Consider the following 26,270-nt stretch of genomic DNA (forward strand, 5'->3'; position numbering starts at 1 on the left):
ACTGTTAATGGTATAGATTTCATGGGTTTCATCAGTACAGCCATGACGTCCTAGGTGTGCTATCACGTCTCACCCCCGACCTCTCATAGCTGTCATTACCAGAACTGTTGGTGAACAGGTAGTTAATCTTATAGCATTTCCACTGTAACAGATACTACAACTACTTTTTTTTTGTAACCACAATGTAGTACATCTTCAAAAATAAGCATCAACCGCAGGCAGATACATAATTCTACATTTAAAGGATACCTGTCACCTTGAGAAATGCTATGTAACTGCAGATATAAAGGTAATCTGCAAGTAAGTTGAGTCTAGATCACAGTAGGCTGGTTTACTGGAAGCACAGAGGGAGAAAATGAAGTTTTATTCTTCCTGCTGCCATTTGCTTTCAGTCATCACGGCATTACAGAGAGCAGTTATATTAACAATGGCTGTAATCACTAATCAGCACATTGACCGCCAGCCCACTCTGCACTGTGTGTGCAGAACATGCTGTCAATAACAGTGCCGGGGAGTGAGTGCAGCTGTAAGGCCACGTGCACACGGTTAGTATTTGGTAAGTATTTTACATCAGTATTTGTAAGCAATCAGGAGTGGGTGATAAATACAGAAGTGGTGACGTGTTTCTATTATACTTTTCCTCTGATTGTTCCTCTCCTTTTGGCTTACAAATACTGATGGAAAATACTGACCAAATATTGAACGTGTGAATGTAGCCTAATAGTCGCCCCGATGGCTTCAAGCAAGTGGCTGCAGAGAGAATTTAACCTTAGGCCTCCTTCACATGTCGGTATAAACATGTACGTCCGTTTTTACCATCATTGTCATCAGTGATTTTCAGTTATGGATAAATAAATAAATTACAAAGCTTCTCCTATACTTTGCAATGTTAAACACGTACAGCATAAGAATGGCACATTGATGCCATCCGTGTGCTGTACGTGTTTTTCATACACTTATACTGGCCCTTGTCATCTGTGCTGTCAGAAAAAAATTGACATATCTCTGTGTGTTTTGCACGGGGCCAAGATCCTTATAAAAACGGATATGTGAGCAACCCCATAGGTTATAATGGGTACATGTTGGATCCATGAAAAAAAGGGATGATACACATACTGGAAACACGGACGTGTGAAGGAGGCCTTAGCTGTACTTCCGTTAAGCCATCTACATTGGATTGAAATGCTATTTATCTGCAGATTATAACTATATCTACAGGTAAATACCATTTTTCAAGGTGACATGTTCCCTTTTATATACAGTATATACAATTTTTTTATCATATCAGGTATAGTAAATGCTGAGTTTGTGCATTAGTAAGAACTTATGAAATGTATGAGCTAATACATGGAAGAATATTTTCCTGTAAGTGGAATCTCAAGTGGATCCCATCACTTAGAATGCTAGCTCTTCATAATGGGTCCACCTGTCAGCAGAAATGAACGTGTCTTTGCAGATTGTTTGCCTCGATGCGGCTTGGCTTCCCCCAGTGATAACAGCTGATCTCCAGGGGATGGGAGAAGCACTGGCTTCTTTTTTCAAAGGAATTTTCTTTACGTGAGAACCCCTTTAACAATGAATAGATAAAAAGAATGCTCTTCATGCTAGCTTAATGTGCCCACGATGCAAAAATGCTGCATATTTTTTCTGCTTGTCCCTGGCAGGTAGAAGCGTTTGTCAAGCGTCTTTGCATGCATTTCCGCATGCGGGTTATCAAGCGCTTTTCCAAGCGATTTTAGCATCACTTGGAAAGTGCTTGACAACTTGGTCACACTATATATGACAACCGGCATGGATTTATAGTAGTGTGACCAAGTTAGTTAAAAAAAACAGAATAAGAATGGTGAAAAATAAAAAATAAAGATTATACTTACCTTCCGATGTCCTCCCCGTGTTTTCTCTGCTGAGTCCGGTCTCTTGCACTGCTCGCAGTGGTGTGAAGGACCAGCGGTGAAGTCATTGAGTCATGTGACAGGTCACATGACTCAATGACGTCATGGCAGGTCCTTCACAATACAGCGACCCATAGAGCAGACCAGACGGAGGGGAGAAAACACCAGGAGGACATCGGAAGGTAAGTATAATCTTTATTTTTTAGTTTAAATTCTTTTTTTTACAGTTTCTATGGTACCCAGGTCTGGATGAGAGTCTCCTGTCCTCCAGACCTGGGTACCATCCGCACATTGAACCGTGTGATATCCGCTTGTGCAGAAGCAGTGATGCGGATGTCACGCGGTCCAATGCAAGTCAATGGCGGCGATTCCGCTGCGTGTCCGCAAAATTAATGGACATGCTGCCGATTTTTGAGCGCAGCATAAATGCTGCGGAAAAATCCGCGGCATGGGCATTGACATTGCAGCTTGTCATTGGGGACCATGGGGGGCGGATTACCAAGCGTTTCCCAAGCGTTTACGCTGCGTAAATTCCGCAGCATAAACGCTTGGAAAATGCTTTGTGGGCACGCAGCCTAAAAATATGACCCAGCAAAGAATGTAGTTGTATGCAATGATTTTTGCCTGAGAATGATGAAAGCCAGGATTTCAGAATAAAATGGCTAAGGAAAAAAAGAGACCGGTGTGGTACCGTAGATGACAGACCTGCCAAAACAGCCGCATTATTAGGTTATTTCGTGTAACACAATTAGCAGATGTAGACTGTTCAATAACAAAGCAAGGTTGAGCGTAGATCAGCAGTTTGGAAGGCTTGATCATGACAGATGGTCTGTCAATCACAATGTGTTGAGGATAACAAATTAAATTAGTGTATAAAATACTGCCACTGAAGTATGCAAAATGAGATCTGACGGGGCTGAGATATAGCTCAGTAACTCAGTCCATCCTCATTCTCCTTGTGCCATACACATCTCTATATGTTTTCTAATGTGAGCAAACAGCATTAACACCTGTAATGAACGTCCACATGAAAAAGACCATCGCAACTCTGTTGTAACCCTGCAATCTTAAGCATGCATACCTTATACTAGACAGACACATTAACCTTTGCAGTTGTGTTTCTGCCTTATTAGGGTACGGCCAATCAGTGCAGCGGGGGTCCGGTGGCAGTAATGTTGGAACTCTGCCTCCCCTATTGTGAATCAAAATCATGCGTCAACTGCTGTGTGCTGGCCACATGTGGTCAGTAGAACTGTCTGGCTCTATACTTTGTAAAAATGGCTGTGAACCCATTAAATACTGAATGGGACCCACACTAAATTATGTAAAACATTGTGGTTGCTTATATTTGGCTGGAGAAATGTAGCCGAAGATGGATGCTCAGTCATCACTATCTCGATTGCCCTCTCCTCCATATACATGCATGCTTATTTCTGGGTTCCCTATGAGAAAGAGGAATAAGCTATTCCCAGCCATCTTATCTCCCCAGAAAAAGAAGAGATAAGATTGGGCATTGACATGTTACATCCTTTAGCTTTTTTTCCCCATGACATAGTCTAGGAAGGGTTAGGAGGCTCGTTTGCCTGAAATTAGTGGGTTCAAATGACATTAATCTAAGATGCATGGGGGCAAAAAGTTTTAATACTTTATAGTACAAATATTTAGATAAGAAACTGTGCCATGATCCCCCCTCCGATAGCTTCTCTTTCTCACTGTAAGGCCACGGCCCCACTATCAGTATTTGGTCAGTATTTTTTCTCAAGAGTGGGAGCCGAAACCAGGAGTGGGTGATAAATGCAGAATTGGTGACTTGTTTCTATTATACCTTTTCTCTGATTGTTCCTCACCTGGTTTTGGCTCCCACTCCTGAGAAAAAATACTGACCTAATACCGATAGTGGGGCCGTGGCCTAAGACTAGAAAAGTTCAGGGTACAAGGGACTATTTTTTTATGCTATTATTTTTACAATTTTGCTGTCCCGTTAAAGGAATTGTCTTCAGGCCGGGGTCACTCGAGAGTTGATTCTCTCATGTGAGAGTATCGGCTTGATTATGGTAATGACACTTCGGTTACACTCTGATCCGAGTTTGATCATAGTGTCAGATTACTGTGACCCAATTCTCTTAGAATGAGAAAATCGTATCACAGGTGAGAAGATGGAGAACTTAAGTTCTCCATCTTCTTCATTGTCTAAGTCCGCGGATGTCATGTTTTCCAAGCTCCGATAGACTTGATTTGCAGATTGTGATTTTTTCCAGACTGATTTGGTCTGTAGAGAAAACACAGATCCGCACTTTCCCATTATATAACATTGGTCTGAGCGCTACCCGATAAAACATCCGAGTTATACGCTTGTGTGAGCGAGCCCTCAAGGAGACCTGCTTAAACCTTCAAATCTAGTGCTGTAGTGTAGTTTAGACCAAAAAATGCCAGCCACATTATGATTTTATTTATAAGGCTTTATCATTGGCATGGTATGTTGAAAAATTGTTGTGACCTGTGATTTTAGTGTTATCGTAATCAGGGTGGGTTTTTCTATGCGTGCGGGCTCATTGTGTGTGACAGCGTGGAGCAGGCAGCGGCCTCACGTGCAGTTACCATGACAATGAGGCAGATGGTGCCTCGCTGCCTCTGAAATATCAGTATACAGTGTGCCCCTGCCACTGTGTTTCCTGCCTGATAAATTCTGCTTTGTTACAAAAAAATAATAATACCAGAAGCTGCAGACCCAGCGCAGGCACTGATAGACGTGTATTATTATGCCACATAGCACAACCAGCTTATATTTCAATCAATATGTAGATCTGATGAATTACTAATCATTCCCATCTGTACCCTACAAGTGTCCCTGTGCTCGATGTATAATGTCATTTCTGCTCCTAAATCCTCACTACCAGTCGCTTACAAATTAACCCCTTGCCTCCACAGATAATTTTCCTTTTTTACGTTTGCATTTCTCCCTCCATTTTGTCCAAGAGCCATAACTTTTTTTTTTTACATTTTTACTGTCAAAATAACCAAATGAGGTCTTTGTTTTTTTGTGGGACGAGTTGTAGTTTTGAATGACACCATTCATTTTACCCTACAATGTACTGAAAAACACGGGGGGGAGGGGGGAGGGGGAATCCAAAAGGGATGAAATGGTGAAAAAAAAGCAACTCCACAATTGTTTACGAGTTTAGTTTTTACACATGGTATGGTAAAAAATAACCTGGAAACAGGATTCTCCAGGTCAATACAATTACGGCAATACCAAAACTTATGTAACTACTTTTGGAAAAAAAACAAAAAAAAACATTTTGATTGTGTTGACATTTTCCAGCACCTGTACCATTTTTATTGTTTAGTCACTGGAGCTGTGCGAGGGCTTGCTTTTTGGGCTGAGAACTGATGGTTTTTTTTATGCCAATTCGGAGTACATTCAATGTTTTGACTGTTTTTTATTGTGTTTTTTTAGAGCGGTGTGGTGACCGAAAAAACACAAATCTGGTGTTTTAAATTCTCTCTCTTTATGGCGTTCACCATATGGATTGATTAATTTTATAGATTGGATTTTTTTTGGTGATTCTAAATAGGTTTATTTTTTATGGGGGGAAAAGCAGTCTGATTTATATATGTATATATGGTATATATATTTAAATATATATTTTTTAAACAGTTTATTTTAGTTTTTAAACCCCTAGGGGGTCTTGAACCTGCTATCATCTAATCACTTAGATGATAACACTATAATAGCACGGTATTGCAGTGTATAGCGAATATCATGGTCTCCTGTGAAGCTAAGCCCATGGCTGAGCATCATTGGAGTACTAAGCTGGCAATAACAGCAGCCATGGTAACCCAATGGTGCTCTGTTTTTGTGTTGCATGTGGCCTATGGAAGTGCTGCATTTAAATGCCCCTGTTACAGATTGACAGCAGCATCTAAATGGTTAACAGCAGTAATCAGCGCTCAACTCCGCTCGCTGCTGTTAATCCACATTCACTCGTTCAGTATTTTGTCAGTATTTTACCTCAGTATTTGTAAGCCTAAACCAGGAGTGGGTGATAAATACAGAAATGGTGACGTGTTTCTATTATACTTTTCCTCTGATTGTTCCACTTCTGATTTTGGATTACAAATACTGATGAAAAAAAAACTCACGAAATACTGAATGTGTGAACTTGGACTTAGAGACAGATGCTGGCTATGTAACATAGCTACTGAGCCCCCTCTATACATGGTGACCCTGGTGATGACATACATATATGTAATTTTGCACTAAGGGGTTAACAATATAGTTGCTATGTACAGTTAGACCTCTTTCACACATCATATGTGAAAAACTGAAAAAGCTGATTCTCTCTACCCCTTCTCCCCCTGTCTTCAGTGTGCGGGATTCATTTTTGGTCTGTGTCTTAGTTTTCAAAATCTGGGTATCATCCATTTTTCTCAGGTGGAAAAAAGGGCATTCAAAGCTTCTCCTATCAACTACTCAGTGAAAAAAAGGACAGCACCGGGATGACACTTGGATGGCATTCAAGCGCTATTGTTTTTTTTCATGGACCCATTTACTTGAATGGGCGGCTTTGATTTGCATATCGGATCAAAAGGACACATGTGAATGCACCAATTGAAATTAATGTGTCCATGTTCTCTCCGTTGGAAAAAAAAAAAAACTGGCATGTGAATGAGCTCTTAAAATGTTGCTTTGGCTTTGTGCACAAGTGGAGGTTTTTTGCCCAAATGTATTCTATAATTCTAGATTTTGAGACCTAAATAAACAGAGAATGTAGCGGCATGTGTAGGACTGTAATCAGAGAGGACAATGCGGGAGTGCCTTTTCTGAGAACTCTGTATTTTTGTGTTTCTTCTGTTATTCCTCCTGGAAATATATGAATTAAATTGGAGTTGGTATTTAACTTAACTAACACCGTCAGTACTGATAGGATAGATGGGGACACACCCCTTTGGTATTTGGAAAGATAAAAACCAGTTATCAATTTTTTCATGAATTTCCAGGAAGAATAACAGAGGAGCGGCACAACACAGAATACTAAGAAAAGTTACTACAAAATTGTAATTTAATGAGGAATATGTCAACAATACCCGTAGTACCTACAGATAATATTAGCACACTGGTACATATTCTGCTTGTACCCCACACTCTTTCCACTATAGGAGAGCGGGAGAAGTACACTTTGCTGGTCATTATCTAATCAGTGGCTTTTGTTGAGTCTCTGCAGAGGCTTCTATCACTGCATCTGTAACAAACTGTCTTACAAGCAGGGTCATTAGATCATCAAGTGACGAATAAACTGTGAAGTCGGACTGATAGAATTACTGAATCTAGACATCTGTCTGCAATATAGGAGGATAGGGAATTTGTACTTATATAATAAAGGGCGAAAATTGGGTAAGAAGGGCAGCTCAGGACAACTAAACTTGTACCAATATTGGTTAAATAGGAACAATTCCATGGTAAGTATTTATAGAAAATATTCCATACTTCAACCATAGACTTATCATTCAGTATTTATTTTATTCCCTTTAGCATTACAGCTACAGAGCTTCACAGACATCGTCACTCTCTAGGGTTTCACAATCTAAATTACCTCTCTTCCCTATCAGTCTAATAATAATAATGCATTTTATTTATATAGCGCCAACATATTCTGCAGCACTTTACAATTAAGTGGGGACATGTACAGACAATAAAGACAATGGAAAGTAACAAAGTAAAGTGAGGGCCCTGCTCACCAGCTGCAATCTATAAGGAAATAGGGGGGGGGGACAATAGGTAGAACGTGCTGTCATGTATGGTCCAGCCATAATAAATAGGGCATTTTAAATAAGCGACATAAACCGTTCATCAGCCACTATCTGTATAAGTACAATTACCAAGTGCTGTTGGGTGCATGAATGATGTGGAGATAGATAAGAGGGACCAGATTCTGAGGAAAATTTAGAAAGGGGGAACAGTTAGATTAGTGAAGTCAGGTCATAGGCTTGTCTAAAAAAATGTGTTTTTAAAGCACACTTAAAAATGTGGGTGCTAGATATTAGTCGGATCTTCTGGGGCAGTGAATTCTAGAAAACAGGAGCAGCACGAGAGAAGTGTTGGAGATGGAGGTGCGAGGTCCGGATTATGGAGGATGTTAGTCTTAGATCAGTTACAGAATGGAGAGAGCAGGAAGGGTGATAGACAGAAATGAGGGATGAGATAAGTTTGTATTGTATTTTGTGGCGGATGGGCAACCAGTGCAACGAATGACCCAAGATTCATTGGGTAATCGGTGTAGTGGCTGGACAGAAATAAGACCCTGGTTGCTGCATTCAGGACAGATTGGAGAGGAGAAACTTTGCTTGGAGGGAGACCGATCAGTAAAAAAGTTGTGGTAGTGAAATGAAAAAGAGCGACAGTAAGGCCACGGCCCCACTATCAGTATTTGGTCAGTATTTTTTCTCAGGAGTGGGAGCCAAAACCAGGTGAGGAACAATGAGAGAAAAGGTATGATAGAAACACATCACCAATTCTGCATTTATCATCCACTCCTGGTTTTGGCTCCGACTCCTGATAAAAAATACTGACTGAATACTGACCAAGTACTAATAGTGGGGCCGTGGTCTAAGAAGTTTTGCAGTTTCAAAAGCGAGAAAAGGTTGGATTCTGGAGATGTTTTTAAGATGCAGATATCATGAGCAAGTGAGTGATCGGCTAGAGGGATTAAGGCTACAGCCCCACTATCAGTATTTGGTCAGTATTTTTTCTCAGGAGGGGAGCCAATACCAGGTGAGGAAAATACTGACCGAATACTGATAGTGGAGCCGTGACCTAACGGAAAGTTCTGTGTCAAATATAACCCTAAGACAGCGGGCGTGCTGCTTGAGGGTTATGGTTGAACAACCCAAGACAATTGCAATATCAGGTATAGGTAGATCAGTAGAGGGAGGGAAAACGAGAAGTTCAGTTTTGGAGAGATTCAGTATGTCTTTGGAGTGTGGGAGGAAACTGGAGAACCTGGAGGAAACCCACACAAACACGGGGAGAACATACAAACTCCTTGCAGATACTGTCAGGTTTTTTTGCTGTATCCATTATATTGCAAGGTGTTCTTCATAATTTTCAATAAAAGGCCCTTTGATTCATATACTTAAAAGTATGCCAGACAGTGGTTTAGGCATATGACAAAAATAAAATGTTTGCCATTTATTTGGAGTATTTCCCTAAGCAACAAAATGTGAGTAAAAGAATAGGGCCTCATTCACATGAGTTTATTCAAAAAGATGAAATATGGATATAAATGTGGACACATAGCACAGATATGCCTGACATGTATTTATGTTTTTGTGGTGTCGCTTTGTGTTGTCTCAGTGTTTATTTTTATTTTTTCATTTGTTTTGACTTCTAGACTGTAGATACTAATATGGATATGGGTATAGACTAAAATATGAGGCTTTTTATACTTTCAAGGTTTTGTAGAGAATAAATATCGATAATGACAATGATGGAATATGCTGAATATATATATGTATATATATAGGGGAGTACGTAAGTAGGTATGCAGGTTCTGATCTATTATGGTATATTGTTTCTTGGAAGACAGAGAATAATAAAAGATTCAGCAGAAATTGAAAGACGAATTGTAACTCCACCAACTAGACAAACAATATACTGAATAGATCAGAAACGGCATGCCTGCTTATGTACCTACCTGTATATTGAGCAAAAAGATTTGCAAAACACCGGTCCAGCATCCGGGGCAGTACTCCGTGGAAGCTGGAGCAGGGCAGTGCGAGCTTCTGTCAGTGTTGCAACGTAATAATGTCACCGGGGTCTAAAAATCATAAGTGGCGCCCAGGAACCATTGGCATTCTAGTGCCAGCTGATGAAGTCTGCACTAACCTGGTCTGGCTGCCATGGAGGTCCGGCAAATATTTTCGATCATCTCTAACACATACAGTTGTGTCACTGGTGGAAATTTTTAGAACATTACAAAAATGTAACTAAAGGTGAAATACACTAGTGTGGACAGACCTTAACAGGAAAGAAGCAGGGACTGAACAGACAGGTTATACAATAAGTCAATTTCACTTGCACTAAAAGTCAAGGTCTCACAATTTCAATCATTTTCTATCAATGACTTATGATATCAATAACAGCGTAATTTTAGGCAGCACCTAATGTGAATATACAACGTTGGCAAATCATATTTACAGTCTAAGGCCACGGCCCCACTATGAATATTTGGTCAGTATTTTTTCTCAGGAGTGGGAGCCAAAACCAGGAGTCGGTGATAAATGCAGAATTGGTTGGTGACTTGTTTCTATTATACCTTTTCTCTGATTGTTCCTCACCTGGTTTTGGCTCACAAATACTGATGTAAAAATACTGACTGAATACTGACCAAATACTGAGAGTGGGGCCGTGGCCTAAGCTTCACTATCTAACAAAGACATGTTACCACTTGGCCATCTGGCCAACCATGGCACACCTAAAGAACTTATTCACATTAAAGCATGGTCAGCAGAAACTGACTATCTTATGTTTATAGATGGTGTGCCAATTCTTCCCCTGATAGGAAATGGCAGGAGGAGAGAATAGGCATGTTTGATAATAACATGCCCAATCCTTTATTCTCACAGTAGATAAGCCGCCACCAGAGGAATTTTTCTCTCCCATCTGAGAGTAAAGGCATGCATGTGTATGTAAATCAGATAAAATGGCTGAGTAAAATTGGTACCAGTAGGTGTTGAAGGTGTATGGGCCACAATCTCAACACATTTAGGAGACCTGTACATCTTTAGAGCTAAAGTAAGATTGCAGAGTAGAAACATTCCTTAAATCTGGTCACACAAGAAACCTGTCTTATGAATCTGAACACCTTTCACCTGCAATCCGACCATAAACTAGCATGAACTGGTGGCCTAAATTTCAGTCATGGGGGTGGAATAAGCTATCGATAGACACCTCTGGTCACAACTTATTTCCTGTAGCATAAACTGAGCATGTTGAAATTGATTCAGAAGACCCCCTTCAGCTCATTTGCCTTTTATTGAGGACGCATGTCGAGATGTTGTACGTGGCCTAGTGGCTAGGCCTCACGCGATGCAGTTGCCATGAAGGACCAGACTGGACACCGGACCAGGGCAATGCAAATCTTTTTGCTGAACGCTAGTAAACACTGACCTTTGGGAATAAAGTTTCAAGGGTGAGATACACCAACTTTCATACTACTCCAAAATATATTAAGAGCTGCACACCACTTAAATACAGCAGATATAGAGGTTGGAAAATAAAATGTAACTTTTCATATGAGCCGATGCAGATCTGCGACCAAATCTGCAACATTTTCTTGGTAAAGCTTAATGAATCTGATTCAAAGATGTTGGCCCCCTGGTACAGCACTCACACTTTTTCAACACTGTGAAAAAATGTACAATTTTGGCTTAATTTGCTTGATAAATATGAGCGTGTGTTTTATTGGTCATATCAAAGAATTACAGCAAGAACAACGATTTGACCAAAATATGTGAATATACCCCGACAGTCCGAATTATTACAGTAAGTAAAATGATAAATGGAAAATATGAGAAATGGTGTGTAATATTGGTTCCTGTTACAGCTTTAAAACAAACTTTCAATGGCCAAAAGAGTTATTTTCTATACCTCAGCTGACGGCAGCCATTTTGAGAGCAGAGGAGCTCTGCAGTCTCTGAGGAAGGCTGTAATACCTGTATATTAGTAAGGGCACAAAATCATATCCCCAAAACACTGGTTAAAACATAAAGTGGCCAGAGCCTTTACGGCCTGGCTACTAAGAACAAAATCAAAGTGGTCCCTAGACTGGTGTAACTGGCCTATGTTTCCAATCAGGCTATAATTCTATTCAGGAAATCAGGGGTAAATTATATCTAGGCTTCAATGGCTGCACTGGTTCTTTGCCTTATATGATCTGTAATGGCAGCACTATAGTCTATAGAGTAGTAAGACAGTGCGACATATGTAACCAGCTACGTAAGTTAATGATGCAAAAGAGCCCCCCCACTGATTATTATGGGGTCTATCTGGGTTCTGAGATAAACCCGAATGCAGACAGAACCCACAATACTTGATAGGGTCTCGCTGCTTCTGTGTGCATTAGTTATGCAGCGGATCTGTCATGCACATGAATTCCATGTGTCTGCTCCGTCATATGGAAAACATATGTGCAGGCAGAAATGTGAATGTACCCTTACTATGAATCATATAATAAAAAATAACAGTTTAAAATAAACCATTGGGTCTTATTTATGTATTTTGCAACATTTTTACTAGGAGCCTGTCAGCAATGTGGTCATTATACTACTGCCAGGATCCTGTAGGACTCATTGCCATCCCACTCTACATGATTTCACATGCCAGGTGGAACGACAATGAGGGCTCATGCACACAACCAATTTTTTTCCATGAGTGCTATCCATGGTTGCCACAGACAGCACTCATACCTATGTTTGTCTATGGGGCAGTGTCCAATTATCTCTTGGACTCAGTGATCCGCAGAAAAAAATCAGAGACATGTCCAATTTTGATCCGAGTGTTGGATCAAGTCTAGGTCTGTGAAAAAAATCAGACTGCACTCAGATGACATCCAAGTGCAGTCTCATTTTCATGGGATGACTGAATGGAGAAGATGAAGAAAAACGTTTTTTTCTCTCCATGTCTGAGAAAAACTGATGTCACTCTGATCAAAATAATCAGACCGCTTTTCATGGATGTAGAGACATCAGTAATGTGAACCTACCCTAAGGCAGATTTAACAAGGAGGGGACATCTAGAAAAGGAATTTAAGGGAACCAGTTTATATGACTTATGCGGCCTGAACTGCAGACTGCATGAAACACAGACTGCATGAAACAGAGACTGCATGAAACAGAGACTGCATGAAACAGAGACTGCATGAAACAGAGACTGCCTGCGTTATTACAGTCAATGTTTTACTCTGACATGTTTCAGAGAAAATATACTTTGAAAAGCCGGCTGGGAACTAACTATGTGTTTCAGATGACTAATCCAAAGTAGTTCCCAGGCGGCTTCTCCCCGTCCTGATCCCCTTGACTGACAGATCTTTCCCTATGAGTGTACATAGAGAGAGACCGGTCAGTCAAGGGGATTGAGGCCAGGAGAGCTGCCGGGGACCTGCCGCTTGGGACCTGCTGCCGGGGACCTGCCGCTAGGGACGTGCTGCCGGGGACCTGCCGCTAGGGACGTGCTGCTAGGGACCTGCTGCCGGCAACGTGCCGCTAGGGACCTGCTGCCGGGGACGTGCTGCTTGGGACCTGCTGCCGGGGACCTGCCGCTAGGGACGTGCCGCTAGGGACCTGCTGCCGGGGACGTGCCGCTAGGGACCTGCTGCCGGGGACGTGCCGCTAGGGACCAGCTGCCGGGGACGTGCCGCTAGGGACCTGCTGCCGGGGACGTGCTGATAAGGACCTGCTGCCGGGGACCTGCCGCTTGGGACCTGCTGCCGGGGACCTGCCGCTAGGGACGTGCTGCCGGGGACCTGCCGCTAGGGACGTGCTGCTAGGGACCTGCTGCCGGCAACGTGCCGCTAGGGACCTGCTGCCGGGGACGTGCTGCTTGGGACCTGCTGCCGGGGACCTGCCGCTAGGGACGTGCCGCTAGGGACCTGCTGCCGGGGACGTGCCGCTAGGGACCTGCTGCCGGGGACGTGCCGCTAGGGACCAGCTGCCGGGGACGTGCCGCTAGGGACCTGCTGCCGGGGACGTGCTGATAAGGACCTGCTGCCGGGGACCTGCTTTGTACAGCATAGAAGAGATGCAGCTGACTTTTCAAATGCTGCAGCGTTTTCAGAGTACAACCTATATGGCTACAATAACACAGCCAGCGTCTGATTCATGCGTCCCTTCAATAACCCCCCCAGCACCCCAGCAGTGGCCTAAAGTGGTATTCCAGTCTAAGCAAGCTATCTATCCACTATGTGATAACTGTTACATCAGTGGGACCCTCACCCATCTCCTATCCCCTGGATAGAGTAGAATGGAACGGCAAGTCGTACTTGAGACCCATTACTCCATTCAAAGTCAATGGCACCAAGGACAGTCGAGTGCCATGGACTCGAAAGGAGCAGCCAGGTGCATGTGCCCTTGTCACTGTATTCAACCCATCCTGGCCGCAGTCAGGGAAGGACAGGAGACACAAGTCCTCTATGGGTGCTGCTGTAAATCCAAAAATATTTAGATTTGAGAGTCCTCAGTGGTTGATACCTTTTAATGGCTAACTGAAAAGAGGGTAACAGATTGCAAGCTTTCGAGGCTACTCAGGCCTCTTCATCAGGCTAGTATAACCCAATATCTGAAGAGTCACATATTTATACTCAATACACACAGAAATAATGCAATAGATGAGACAGGTAATGTTAAGCAGCGCAATTACTGTGGGAGAAAGATAAGCTCTAACTCCATTAATTCTCCAGTTTTACCATAGTTTCTGCCAACCTTGGTGCTCACTGTTTAAGATCTCCATATGGCTCCCAAGCCTCATTCCCCCTCCAATGCCAGGAGATACAAACCTGGAGAATTCCTTTAAGACTCTGGCTCCTACATGTATTTTGTTCCCTACTATGGAACACCAGAAGAGACTTTCCCAAAGTTTCTTACACTACAAAACCAGAAACAGAATGACATGTACAAGAATAATCCCGGGCACCATGGTGCCATGCGGGCACAGAAGCCTCTGTACTTACACACTGGCACTCGCTGTGTCTGTTCTCAGGTTACAGAAGCCGGGCACATCCACCTGCTGCTGCCCGCGGGGATTCCTGGGTCACTTACTGCCCTCTCCCCCTCCCCGTGCCTCCCTCCTGCCTCTCCTGTGCTGTGGCAGCTCCTGCTCGGTTGCAGCCGGCTGCCCATTGCCCAGGCAGGGAGACAGGCATGGAAATATGATGCCCCTTTGTTTGCGCACAGCACACAGCCTTGCTCGCATTCTCTCTGCCAGGTTCTTCCTTCTCCTGACCGGGGGAGGAGGGCCAGTGACGTCAGCGCAGAGCTCCATTGACGTCAGTGGAATCCCTGTATCTGCATCAATGAGCTAAATATAGCCGAACAGAAGAAAGGACCGAAATAACTCTCATGCCTTTTGTGTCACAAGCTCCAGCCGTTCTTCCACAGACAACAATGGGGGCAGCTTATATTTATAGGCTCATCCTGCACAAGGAGAGCTAATTCCAGACACTTACTGCATGCCAAGTCCTTATCTTCTGAAATAGACGACTCAAGACGTCAGCTCACATAATACAGAATCTCCTGCTTGTCGCCTCCACTTCTGGAGTTTAGAGATATGGCTCCTGCCAGACCACAAATGGTTAACACGATTGTATTTCAATAGAAAGGCATACTATGGTTGGTGCAGAGATTGTGGGGGTACCTGGGCCCCGGAGCCTGGGGTGGGGGGGGGGGGGGGGATCCGTTTGGCCATATGAGAAGAATAAGGCCACGTTCACACGTTCAGTATTTGGTCAGTTTTTTACCTCAGAATCTGTAAGCCAAAGCCAGGAGAGGAACAATCAGAGGGAAAGTATAACAGAAACACGTCACCATTTCTGTATGTATCACCCACTCCTGATTTTGGCTTATAAATACTGAGGTAAAATACTGACCAAATACTGAACGTGTGAACGTGGCCTATCAATCACCACTCCAGCATTTTTTTATTTTACCGCTGGATTGGTGCCACTAATCTAAGTTCACTGCACTTGGTCTTATACCAGCCGCCATCTTCTGCTGTTATCGGCGCTGCTCCGGTCAGTCTCCAGCAGTTTGTGACCTGCCGGATTGCTCCAGTTTTTGCTCAGTGTAAGGGTGCTTTCACATTCTGTGTCCCCATTGGGTCCCCAGCTCCCACAAAACTGGTTCCAGACGCCTGCGCCAATGGGGCCATAGATTGTAATAGTAACGGCAGAGTGAACATGCTCTCTGTTGTGCCCTTTTTTCGGGAGTGTACGCCTACACTCACATACTACGTCTGAGTGTCCGCCTCATGTAGGCGTACACTCCCGAAAAGAGTGCACGGCAGAGCGCACGTGCGCACCATTGCAGTCTATGGCCCCATCGGCCCATGCGTCCGGACCCCGTTTTGTGGGGGATTTCGGACATATGCCCCAACAGGGACACAGAGCACAATGTGAAAGCACCCTTAGACAGAGCCAGAACAAGGCTCTCATAGACTTACATATTGTGAACTCTGGTCAGTCAGAAGATGCGGTCACAAGATGGCGGCTCGGGACAGGAGCAGAGCCAGGCACAGCTGAAGACAGTGGCTGATAACTACAATACTAGCGTCAGGGAACTTACATTAGTGACACCACTCCAGCACGGAAATGAAAAAACTGGAGTGGTGCTTTAAAGAAACATGATAATTCGGGGCATAAGATTTCACATTGGCCCCATGAGCATTAATGTACTCAACTTCTCAGAACGGCGCACTTTAATTTACCCACATGGGCCAGGTGACTGTAGTTATAATGTACAGTCCTCTTTAAGTTACAGTCACCCAGGAATTCTGTAACCATATGATAGCACCAGGCTGCAGATGATGGAACTACATTGTGATTTTTAATATTCCTAATAATGTGTAGTAAAAGGTTCAGAATTCCTTATAATACATACCGTAATTCCTTATAATATAAGAGGAGATTTCTTTAAATACTAATTGAAAAACTGAATCAGAGGTGCAGGGCTGGAATAGTATCAGTGCCAACTGAGCAGTCACACGGTGGCCCAAGTGGTAAGGGGGACCATTTCCGTCCCCAAATCAATCAAAAGGTTCTGTCACACACAGGGCCGGCCTTAGGGTATATGGCGCCCTGTGCGAAATCCCTCTTGGCGCCCCCCCCCAAAGAAAAAAAATTAAACTCATGTAGGTGAAAACAACAAGTGCATTTTTTATTAATCAAATGATCAAGTAATAACAAGCAACAAAAGTTGAAAAGTTTTAAAGCCGCCACCACGATAAGGTAGACTCTTCTGGCAGGGCCCTACTCTAACCTATTAAAATTTTCTTAAAATATCCAATACTCTTTTTAGATATATTTTTATTTAGTTTTCTTTAAGGGAATGTGTCATATACATTTTTTTTTAAAAATGACCAATAATACCACATACAGGGAATACTGCCACACCATGACCAGACCACATATTACCACAACATAGTGACCGAATAATACCACACAGAAGGGGGAAAAACTGCCACACCATGACCAGACCACATATTACCACCACATTACTAATATTACCACCACATTACTAATATTACCATAAGTGTCATTATGCACGGGAGCTCTATACATGGTATGTATAATGTAAGTGTCCAGGTAATCTAGTGATCACCAGTGACATTATACACAGGAGCTCTGTATATAGTGTCAGTGTACAGGTAATACAGTGATCATCAGTGACATTATACACAGGAGCTCTGTATATAGTGTCAGTGTACAGGTAATACAGTGATCACCAGTGACATTATACACAGGAGCCCGGTACATAGTATATAGTGTAAGTGTACATGTAATACACTGACTCACTGGTGACGTCTCTAGGTGAAGTCCTTCAGCTACGCTTTTCTCCTTCATCCAGCACAGACCGCCATTACGTCTTCCAGCCAGGACTCGTCTCTGCATAAAATAACACAGTTATCTAGAGCACATTCCCCAACTTCTACATTACGCAGCTGAATACAGACGTGTATCCACCATCAATATATGGTTAGTTATTATACAACCTACCATTCCAAATATAAATTGTAATCCACCACGGTGCCCCCATTAACTGTAAATAGGCACTTAATATATAATTTAATTAGAACCTCTACTCTTTCCGCCAATTTGTTACCAGTTACACTCCTGCATCCGCAACGCCCCCTACTCTATACTTCCTGCTCCCCGCATTCATTATTTACATGCACCCCCTGCCCCAATTCATTATATCATGTCCTGCTCTCCCCACCCCATCATCATTTACTGTCCCCCACCCCACATTCATTATGTGCAGCTCATTATCCCCCTACTCCCAATTCCCCCATGTGCAGCTCATTTTCTCCCAATTCCCCCATGTGCAGCTCTCACCCCCCCATGTGCACATCTCTCATCCCCCTCCCCCACATGTGCACACCTCTCATCCCCCTCCCCCACATGTGCACCTCTCTCATCCCCCTCCCCCACATGTGCACCTCTCTCATTCCCCTCCCCCACATGTGCACCTCCCATTCCCCCCACTCCTAGTAAATTGTATTTAAAAAAAAAAAAAAACTTGTTATACTTACCCCCATGCGATCCCTGCAGAATCCTCGTCCAAATCGATGACACCAGGTTCTCCTGACTTCCGGTCATGTGACGGTGCCGTCACATGACCGGAAGTCAGAGAAATCATGACAGAGATGTTCCGGCCCCGGCGCTTAGCATGGGGCCGGGGGCCCCATGAGGAGAGAGACACACAAGAGGGGGGCCCCCTACCGGCCGGGCCCCATACTGGAGTCAGGGCAGTCATGCCCTGATGGCGGCCCTGCTGGAGGCTGAAGGGGCCCCCTCTCCCTCGGGGCCCCCGTTCAATGAACCGGCTGCACGGGCGGTAGTTCCGCCCCTGTGTGTGAGGAGGAGAGAGTGCAGCGCGCCCGGGTCCCGGCCGGACATTTCAGAGCAGAGAGGGGGCGCCGGCGCCTGAGCACAGAAGAAACGCTGGGCGCTCCCTCTCTGCTCTTCCATAAGAAAAATACCGACGGGGAGGGAGCCAGCGCAGCGCCCCCCTTCACTCTCAAGTTTGAGGCGCCCTGTGCAGTTGCACAGCTGGCACGCCCCAAAGGCCGGCCCTGGTCACACACATCTAAAATGGTGCATTATTATTATTATAAGGCTGAAATCACACTAGTGTATGGCATCGGATGCGATATGCTAATGACACTCGGATCCAGCTCTGCTGCGAGAGTGAGCCAAGTGTCAGTGCTCTCTGCGCCGATCCTCTCGCATGAGAAAATCACAGCACAGGTGCGGAGGAGATGGAGAAAGTAATTTCTCGATCTCTTTCATTGCGTATATTGGACTGCACAGAGATGAAATCCGAGTGGAGTCCGATGTTTCACACGCACCCATAGACTTGTATGGGTGCGGGTGATACAAAGTCTCGCGGCAATTGTTTTCTCGTGTCGAATCGGCATGAGAAAGTAATCGCTGATCTGCACTGCCCCATAGTATAACATTGGGTTGAGTGTTATCCAATAAAACATCTGACAGCACTCGGCTGTGTTATACGCTTGTGTGACCCCGGCCTTATTTTTATTTATTTTGAGAGCACCATGGTGCTGTACTTGAGATCTGGTTACATACAAAATACAAATATAAATTGCAGTCAAGAAACAATGACAGACAGGTACAGTGGGGAGAGGGCCCTGCTCTTATGGGACTATAGTGTACAGGATAATGTGGAAATAGACTGTAGTTTGGGGGTTGCAGCAGCTCCGGTGGTGGTGAGGTGGCAGCGTGGTTATTGCAGGCTGTAAGTATTCTTGAAGACACGAGCTTTCAAGTTCTGTCTGAAAGTTCCGAATGTGGTGGATAATTGACTTGTTAGGGCACAGAATTCCAAAGGATGGGGGATACTCGGCAGATATTTTTGAGGCGATTGGGTGAGGAACGTATAAGTGTGGAGGAGAGAATTAGGTCTTGGGAGGACCAGAGATTACATGTTAGAAGATATCGGGAGATTACTTCAGAGATATTTGCAGTGTCGGACTGGAGTGGCAAAGGCCCGCCAGTAACATTGATTCTTGGAGTCCACTGTCTAGCTACATGCAAAAATAACCTGACGCTGTTTACCCAAATTAACTTTCGCTTCTACATAATATTAATTTGGCTAGCATGTTCAATGAATGATTAGATGATACCTTTTTCTGCAAATTGTGAATCAAGTGTAATAGCACTGCTCATTAGCACTCCTTCCCAGGGGCCTACTGGAGGTTTCTACTGTTCTCCTGTGGGCCAGTCCGAGCCTGGATATACCGGGGAGACAGATTATTTATGAACAGTCTATGATGAGCTATTTTAGTGCAAAGAGCCTATATACTGCACTTGCAAAGGGGCCCTCCTCCGTCTATGTTTGCCCCTGAAAGTGTGCTAGATGTGAGGATTCACAAGTCTGCAGTCACATAGGGTCACTACAGACAACCACTTTGACTGTAGGACAGGTGCCTACAATCAGTTACTCCCTGCTGAGAGTAGCACCTGCCTCATGAGCTCCAGGACTTCCAGGAGGAGGCCCATAGTTTGCCTCTCTTCTCCCCAGGGAGAGGCAGGCTTACTGGGAGGCCAGCATGGCTTCCCAGCCTTCTGTTCCCCGGTCTATGTGGGGGACAAGGAGCCACAACAATTGGCCCAGGAGGGAGTGAGGAGATCGGGAAGAGTGAGGAAGAACCTACCCACCTACTCCAACCCCGAGATGCTTCATCGCCCGCCCAGAGAGGGAGACCAGGGCACCCCAGGCTCCAGGAGCAAGAGCCCAGCAAGATCCTGGGGGGAGATGAGCTCCAGCGAGTCCCCAAGTTCCTTCTCCTCCCGAGTGGTCGCCATGCTGCGAGAATACGAGGACGCCGGCAAAGCACTAACCCAGCTGAAAGAGGAGCTGCGGGAGGCCCGGGTCCTGAACAACCGGGGGTCCAACAAGGAAAGACCTGTGACCTCCCAGAGGTTTAAAGCCCTCAGAGACGAGGTGGTCAGGTTAGTGCTCGTCCAGGAGGGGATTGAGAAAAGCGCAGGTCCCTTACTGGAGAGGTTTAAGAACCAGCGGCGGTTGTCAGAAATGAAGGGGTTAAACACCTCAGGAGAACCGCCAGCCGGCATCCTTAGTGAAGAGGAGGGGGAATATGAAGAGGTGACTGGAGCCCCAGGTGCTGGAGCCAAGCGGAGAGTGAGGGGCAGAGCCAGAGACCAAGTGGTCCCCTGCAGGGCAGAGGACTCCGACAGCAGAGGCTGGAGTGTCAGGGGAGGAAGAGGAGGAGGAAGGTGGGTTGCTAAGCGAGATCCGACTGCTGTAGTCTCCTGTGGACCTGACGCGGTTTTCCTTCGGGGAGGACGAACCAGTGGAGGAGACAAAGAAGAGGAAGAAGAAAACCGGAGGAGCTGCACAGGAAGTGGTGAGTTACAAGTATGTACCAATGTCTGATGTTGCACCTGCCACCTCCTGTGTAAACCCCACCAAACCTAAAGGCATGGGCTCTGCAGTGGGTCCGAGGCAGAGGCAAGGTGGGGAGAGGAGACGGACGTCCGGCGATGCTACCATCTGTGCGGGGAACAGTGCAGGGGGCGAGGCTGTGGAGGTACTCACGGCGCCAGAGATAGGAAGTCCTGTGGAGTTTCCCTCCCTGCCCTCTGCGGCTAAGCCGGTTATCACCGGGGCCGGAGAGGCCAGGAGGGATGTAAAAAAAACATCTGCGAGGAATACTGGGCGCACTGCTGCGACATGGGGGCAGTGTGCCACAGCACCCAAAAAGGACACTAAGGCCCCAAAGTCTGTGGGTACAGGGCGGGCAGTGGTGCCCAACAAACAGTCTGCCCATGATAGGAAACAAAATGCTGCAGTAGGGGGGCAGGGCGCTCCAGGAGAACACCAGCAGAAAGCCAGCACCAACCAAAAGAAAACGGGTGTGGTGCTCCCCTCCCCCAGCCCAGCAGGTGTGAGTGCAGAGACACCAGACACAAGGGAAGAAGGAATGGATGTGACTGTGGAAGGTGCAGAGAGCAGTCGAGTAAATGGTGGTAATGGGGTGACAAGTAAAGGGAATGAAAGTAGTGGTGCAGTGAATGATGGGAGTAATAGGGGAGTGAATGATGGGAGTAGTGGTGCAGCAAATGACGGGAGTAGTGGTGGAATGAATGCTGGGAGTAGTGGGAATGGTGGGAGTAGTAGTGGAGTGAATGATGGGAGTAGTGGTGCAGCAAATGGTGGGAGTAGTAGTGGAGTGAATAATGGGAGTAGTGGTGCAGCAAATGGTGGGAGTAGTAGTGGAGTGAATGACGGGAGCAGCACTGGTGTTGGTGGGCAGAAAGTAGGCGCTGGTCCCGCTGCTCCCCCAGCATTGGCAGGGGCTTCAGCCCAAAGCTATTCAGGAGCTGTCAGTGCTGGGGTTAGTAGTGCGCCCTTGTCTAGTGGCCCTGGGGACGGTGACTTGCAACAGCAACTCCTAGACGCCCGTATAGCGGGGTGGCGGTCCTTTTTAAGACCGCAGCGGTTGAATGCAGACGAGTGATCGAATTAGAAATGGGGAGATGCCTGATCTAGATGTTTCCATGGGGGGACAAGAGCTTCGGCTCATTAACATCTATGGTCCCCAGTCCAAGTGGGACTGCAAATGTCTCTTCCTGAAGATCAAACCTTTTTTATTTTTGAATCGGCAGGTGGTCTTCGGAGGGGATTTCAACAATGTCGCGAGATCCTGTGATAGAGGAGGTTCCGGAGACCAGTTGGCTTATGACTGCGTCGCATTAAACAGGATGTCCACATCCGGCACAACCCAGGCGACACGGGATTAACCTTTTTTAGAGGTAGTTAGTGCAGGTCCAGGATAGACAGGTTTTATTTGAAGGAAGAGGCTGTCTCTTCACCGTTGTCGGTTGTGGAGGTGGAGTTCTCCGATCACTGTTTGATTATGTTTTCTCTGAATGTTACAGAGACTCCTCGGATGGGAAGAGGTTATTGGAAGCTGAATTTGTAACTCCTTGAGGAAGAAGCTGTAAGACGGTCTTTTGAGGAATTCCTTCAGAGCCAGGTACCATTGCTGGGCCTAAGTAACACTAAGTCAGAGTGGTGGGAGGTGTTCAAACATCGGGTGGCGAGATTCTTCCGGCAGGTCTCGAACCTCAGAAGCCTGAACAGGGATCGCCTGTATCAGAGCCTGAGGAGGAAACTCGAGCATCTTGTCTCGACTCGAGGTAGCCGCGAGGAGATCTCCAGAGTGAAGTCCTTGCTGAAGTGTCAGTACGATAGGCACGCATCTTTGGTTTTCGACAGGGACTACAGGAAGTACTGCTCGCCCGACCCTTACAGAAACTGTAAGATGTCAGTGAATAGTAAGATAGTGACGGGGCTGATGGACAGTACGGGGTCCCTGAGAAGGTCCAGATCAGGGATCTTGGAGGTCGTCAGTTCCTACTACTCGCACCTCTTCGGAAAGAGGGAGCTGGATCATGAAGGGATGTCGGCTTTCCTGGCTGAATCTGTTCCTGAGCCAGGGGCTGACCTCTCGCTGGGCGGTTTGGCAGAAGCGATCAAAGAAGAGGAAGTGAGATTGGCGATCGATGGGCTTAGGCCCAAAAAGTCGCCAGGTTCGGATGGCTTAACATTCGAGTTCTTTAGGACCTTTAGGGACTCTTTGGTCCCCCTCTTGACTCAGGTGTTTAATGAGTGTCTCTCCTCGGGCACTCTACCGAGATCATTATGGAGGTCAGCTTTGATCATTTTGTCAAAGGGTAAGGATCTGTCACACATTGAGAATTGGCGTCCCATAGCACTTTTCAATGTGGATAGGAAGATTTTGGCTAAGATACTTTTCAACATGCTGGTGAAGTTTGCACCCCAGCTCCTTTCGGAGGTTCAGCACTGTTGCATTCCTGGCCGTAGCACTTTTAGTGCTGTTCTAGGTGTCCGAGAGGCCGTGGAGCAAGGCAGGGCGGGCCTTTGGAAGGGGTTCCTGCTGACCCTGTATCAGGCAAAAGCCTTTGATCGGGTTAACCACGAGAACCTCTGGTCCACTCTTTTGAGGTATGATCTGCCTGGAGGGTTTGTGGACTGGCTTAAGACCTTGTATGCAGGGGCTGAGACTTTCCCTCTGGTAAATGGGTGGATTGGACAACCTTTCGGGGTAAGATCTGGTGTCCTCTTAGCCCTTTGCTTTACGCGTTTGCAATTGATCCCTTCCTCAGAAGGATTGATTGTGGACTGTTGGCGGGGGTGCGGATGGGCGGGGCGGCGCCGGAGGTTATCCTGAGGGTGGTGGCCTACGCGGACGATGGAGATCCCGAGTTTGATCTTCCGGACACCATCCCCGAACCCCAAGAACATGCCAAAGTCCTGGGCATCGAATTCGGCCAGGGTGATTACCCCACGATAAACTGGGAAGGCAGAATTAAAGGTGTCGCCCAAAGAGTGGATCAATGGAGGGTTGGTCTTTGACCCTGAGGGAAAGGGTTGGCCTGTGCAAAGCTTTCCTGCTCCCCTTGCTAATCTATCTGGGCAGTGTCTGTGTCTTGCCAGAGCCTCTCTGGACACGAGTCTACAGTCTGTTCTTCCAGATGTTATGGGGGAACAGACTGAACCTAGTCAAGCGGGAGGTCACTTACCGCACGAGGAGACTAGGGGGGTTGAATATGGTGAACCCCGTGGTGTTCCTAGTGAACACCTTCTTGAAAGTGAACATGGCAAACCTCTGGAAAGAGAGGGCTCCTCCGTGGGTATTCTCCTGCCAGGGATGGTTTCAGCCTTTCTTCCAGGAATGGGAGACAGGGGGAAGATTGAAGGATCTTCGCACACCACATGGGCATCTTCCGGCTTACGTTACCCCGGTTCTGAAAATGATCCGCTGGTGGGGTCTGGGAATGTGGGAGGTGAGGGCCCTCCCGAGGAAACTCCTCGGTATGAGGGTCTTGCTTTCTCATTTTCAGAGTCCATTGGTCCTCAAAGACTGCCCAAGTCGGGATCTGGAGGTTGGGTTGAGTTTGTTAAATTCTAGCAGGATACCCAAGAAGTACTGGGACTTGACTTGGCGCTGCTTCCAAGGTAAGTTGTATGTGAGGGACAATTTGAAGTACAGGAGCTCCGAGGACAGGAATTGCCCCCGTAAGGCTTGTGCTAACGTGCTGGAAAGCATGGAGCACTTCCTGCTTCATTGTCCCTTTAATACAGAGGTGTACAACAGGGTGGAGGCTTCCATTGGTTGGCCGCGGCTGGCTACTCTGTCCTATGCTGGGTGGGCCTATGGAGCCTTTGGAGACCTTGGGAGAAGGGACCGAACCACTTTTTTCATAGTAAGCGCAGTGGTCAGGTATTTCACGTGGAACGCACGAGTTTTAGTTTCGACGCAGAGTAAAATCCTCCATGTAGATGAAGTTTGTAGGAACATCCTAGGTGACCTGGTGAAGGTACGTTCTCTGGAGTATGAAAGACTGGGTGCCCGGAGGGCGGCCCGTCTCTGGAGCGGCTTTTCCTTCAGGGTGCCTTAGTCCGGTAGTACTCCTATATCCTGGTGGTGGGCTGATGTCTTTCCACCCTAGATTTTTGTTTCATATTTCTGTCTCCTGAATAGAAGGTTTGCAGGCATCGAACTTGAGCCTTGGATTTTGAGTATGTAGGTTGTGTTCTGTAATGTTGGTTTCTGTATATATATTGTATATAATGTATAATAGGGGGTTTTAGTTAGGTTGGGTGGGGGATTTTTTTTTTTTTCCATCAGCGGTGATAAGAGGACTGATCTGGCCTGGCCTAGGCCCTGCCTGGGGAAAAGCTTTGGGGCCTGATCCTAGCTCGGAGTAATCTTGAACTTTGTGGCCAGAGCTGGATCAGGGGTGGCGGGATAGTTAGTGTAGGTGTGTGTTTTATATATATATATATACAGTACAGACCAAAAGTTTGGACACACCTTCTCATCAAGAGAATGCCAAGAGTGTGCAAAGCAGTCATCAAAGCAAAGGGTGGCTACTTTGAAGAACCTAGAATATAAGACATATTTTCAGTTGTTTCACACTTTTTTGTTAAGTATATAATTCCACGTGTTAATTCATAGTTTTGATGCCTTCAGTGTGAATGTACAATTTTCAAAGTCATGAAAATACAGAAAAATCTTTAAATGAGGTGTGTCCAAACTTTTGGTCTGTACTGTATAAAAAAAAAAAAATGTCCATGTCACTATTGTGTATATATTGTTGTTTTTGGTTTGTTGTGGTGTGAATGAGGTGCAGTAAGGGTTTGTAACTGTAAGGTAAGGCAGTGGGACCAGTAGGTTAGTATTAGTTTCCGGTTGTATATACGTTGTGTGTTACATTATATTTAGTGTTTTGTGTTTCTAGTGGTTTTATTGTATATAATATTGTATATAGGACGGCGTGTTTTAAGTGTATATAGGACAGTGTGAACATTGTGTGGGATTGTATATAGTAGTATGAATGATGCTGGGTCGGTGATTTCATAGGTTTTTATATTTATTTATTATTATTATTTATTATTATAGCGCCATTTATTCCATGGCACTTTACATGTGAAGAAGGGGGATACATACAAGAACAATTACAATAATCTTGAACACAATGTGACGGCGACTGGTACAGGAGGAGCGAGGACCCTGCCCGTGAGTGCTCACAGTCT

At 45.5% G+C, this 26,270-nt stretch overlaps 1 protein-coding gene across 1 annotated transcript in view; it reads right to left on the minus strand.

The window, feature by feature from the left end:
* Positions 1 to 14,894, minus strand: part of NR4A1 (nuclear receptor subfamily 4 group A member 1) — a 68,672-nt gene extending 53,778 nt beyond the window's left edge. Inside the window, exon 1 of the mRNA XM_073663823.1 lies at positions 14,618 to 14,894. The gene's annotated coding sequence lies outside the window, so the exon portion shown is untranslated. The remainder of the gene's footprint in view (positions 1 to 14,617) is intronic.
* Between the last annotated feature and the right edge of the window lie 11,376 nt (positions 14,895 to 26,270).

Source organism: Phyllobates terribilis, unplaced genomic scaffold, assembly GCF_046119375.1.
Source record: "Phyllobates terribilis strain yellow unplaced genomic scaffold, ASM4611937v1 Scaffold_2__4_contigs__length_985480577, whole genome shotgun sequence".
Lineage (NCBI taxonomy): Eukaryota > Metazoa > Chordata > Amphibia > Anura > Dendrobatidae > Phyllobates > Phyllobates terribilis.